Source organism: Berghia stephanieae, chromosome 7 (assembly GCF_034508935.2).
Source record: "Berghia stephanieae isolate SIO BIC M18660-M18661 chromosome 7, UCSD_Bste_1.3, whole genome shotgun sequence".
Lineage (NCBI taxonomy): Eukaryota > Metazoa > Mollusca > Gastropoda > Nudibranchia > Aeolidiidae > Berghia > Berghia stephanieae.
The window spans coordinates 4,660,374-4,662,873 of NC_088366.1; the positions used below are offsets into that span (position 1 = coordinate 4,660,374).

The 2,500-nt window shown below is 33.4% G+C and overlaps 1 pseudogene across 1 annotated transcript in view; it reads right to left on the reverse strand.

Annotated features, from left to right (window-relative positions):
• Positions 1-853, reverse strand: part of LOC144976394 (actin, cytoplasmic pseudogene) — a 2,840-nt pseudogene extending 1,987 nt beyond the window's left edge. Inside the window, exon 1 of the transcript XR_013646101.1 lies at positions 716-853. The product of XR_013646101.1 is annotated as an actin, cytoplasmic pseudogene (transcript). The remainder of the gene's footprint in view (positions 1-715) is intronic.
• Positions 854-2,500: the final 1,647 nt, after the last annotated feature.

Here is a 2,500-nt window from a genome sequence, read left to right on the forward strand (position 1 = left end):
ACAATGCACAAATTAACGTAGAAAGCAAATAAAATATAATGCAAAATAACTTGTACTCAATGGTGGTTGCAGTATGAATGAAATGTTAGCGTGGCGTGGGTAGAAGGTTGGGTGCAGGGGGGGGGGGGTGATTCGATTGATAAGAAAAGGTCAGGGTACATGTGACCAATATCACAATTTATGTCCGAGTAAACGAGACGGAGAAAATTTTAATTCTGTCAAAATTTTGACCCCTCGCCTCAAATCGATATTATGTTGGGGTGAACAAGATTCTAAACTGGGAACATGAAGTAAAACGATGAGAAATTCGAATTTTATGTTTATTTATATTATGACATCATCAGCTAAGCCTAACCAAATTGTCATTTTAAAAGATAATCATCAATTCACATTTCAACATCAATATCACTTCCAGGTAACACTTTTATTATTATTATTATTATTATTATTATTATTATTATTATTATTATTATTATTATTATTATTATTATTATTATTATTATTATTATTATTATTATTATTATTATCATTATATTATTATTATTATTATTATTATTATTATTATTATTATTATTATTATTATTATTATTATTATTATTATTATATTATTATTATTATTATTATTATTATTATTATTATTATTATTATTATTATTATTATTATTATTATTGTTATAACTATTATTATTTTTATATCCCAACAAAGTAATTCTTACCTTTGGTTTTCTTGAAAGTGTTTTTAATACTAGGAATTGTACAAGTGTAGAATAACTGGCTAAAACGTTGTATTTATTATCGCTGAGGTGAGTTCTGACAGGTCCAGGAAAAGCACGCGTCTTATATACAAGTCTGTGTCCATTGACAAGGTGCTATGATTCACTCGATTCTAGGAAAATGTGATTCACTTGCAAGTTTATAAAAATAGTAACACATCACGGTGCTCTGCCTGCCAGTGACTTTTGCCTTTTTCGTATCCCCGCAATCCTGAATTTTGACCATTCATGGCTTAGACGGTATCTATAAATAGCCGTCTGTTTGGTCGTTCCGAGATTATGCCCTTATACGTCCCCGTGACACCTGATTATGTGTGTCTATAAATAGTAACTGAGTAATGACTGACGAGGCCGAGTCGTTAGTGTCTCGGTTCAATAACAGATCAATGTTACCAGTCAGAACAGCTGGGTAAGAATGCAGTAGAAAAATAAAACTGAATTATCCTTTTAAGGAATTGACAATCTGCATGACACTTTTAAGACTGGTGTTTTTAAAAATCAAGACAAGTGATCAGTTATTTTATTTGGTAAAGTTAAAGCACGCGGACTTGTTTTCAAAAAACAGGTACTTGCGACCTGTAAATTTGTTTAAGCACAACTATCATGATGGTGTTTGATCTTTTACACACACACACACACACACACACACACACACACACACGCGCATATATATAATGTGTCATATTCTGACTCGAAAGTCTATTTCTTAAGAAAGACAAAAATTAATAGATAAAATAAATTAAAAAAAACAAAAACAACACCGACAAAAAACAAAAACAAACAAACAAACAAACAAACAAACAAAACAAAACAAAAAAAAAAAACAAAGACAAATAAAAACAAACGATAAACAAACAAAAAACAAAAACAAAAACAAGAAACAGAAACAAAAACAAAAAGGAGGTGTTTAAAAAATGTTTTTCACAAGAGATCCGTATTGTCTTCATCCCGCAGTTTTTGTAGATGACATAGATAGCTCAGTTGGTAGAGCACTCGCTTCACAAGCAAAGGGACCTAGATCGATCCTGGGATAAGTCGAGACTTTTTGTGTTTTTTTTTTACTCCCCTGTGCATCCAGCAGTGATTGGGTAGCCGGGTCTGTTCGATGTGGTGGAAAGTACTTCGTGATAATATGATACTAACCTCCTATCAAAAGAGTAGCAACCAATTCTTACTGTCCTTTTCACGGTATAAAACCCGGGATAAGCTCCGACTCATCATGGACTCCTAAGAACTACTTTACAAAATATTTTGTTCTTATGAAATTAAGAGACAGCCCTTCAGTCAAGTTGAGAATTTAGAAAATCAAGAACACACAAACCGACAATCAAACAAATAAAAAAACAATAAAAGACGGAAAAAAAACTTGAAAATAAATAAAAACAAATTCCCTTTATTCATCCCTAAGGGAAAATTTTTCTTTAGGGTCTATTCCAAGGGAAGACTGGAATAACCCAGGCGTCAGCCGCAGTGCAGCGCCGCAAATTGAGCTAAGGCTAGGTGACTTGCTCAAGGCCACACAACGGGGCGGGTAGTCGAATTCGGTACCTTACGGGTACGAAGCAAAGACCGTACCGCTGAGCCACACTGTCCCATAAAAAAAAGTTGGTTGTACATCTATGTTGGTGTTTTGTTTACGTTGCTGGCGGCCATGTTGTTTTAACACGGGCTGATGTCGACAGTAGATTTATATCACAACAGGTTACCGACATGCATGATGTATCAATG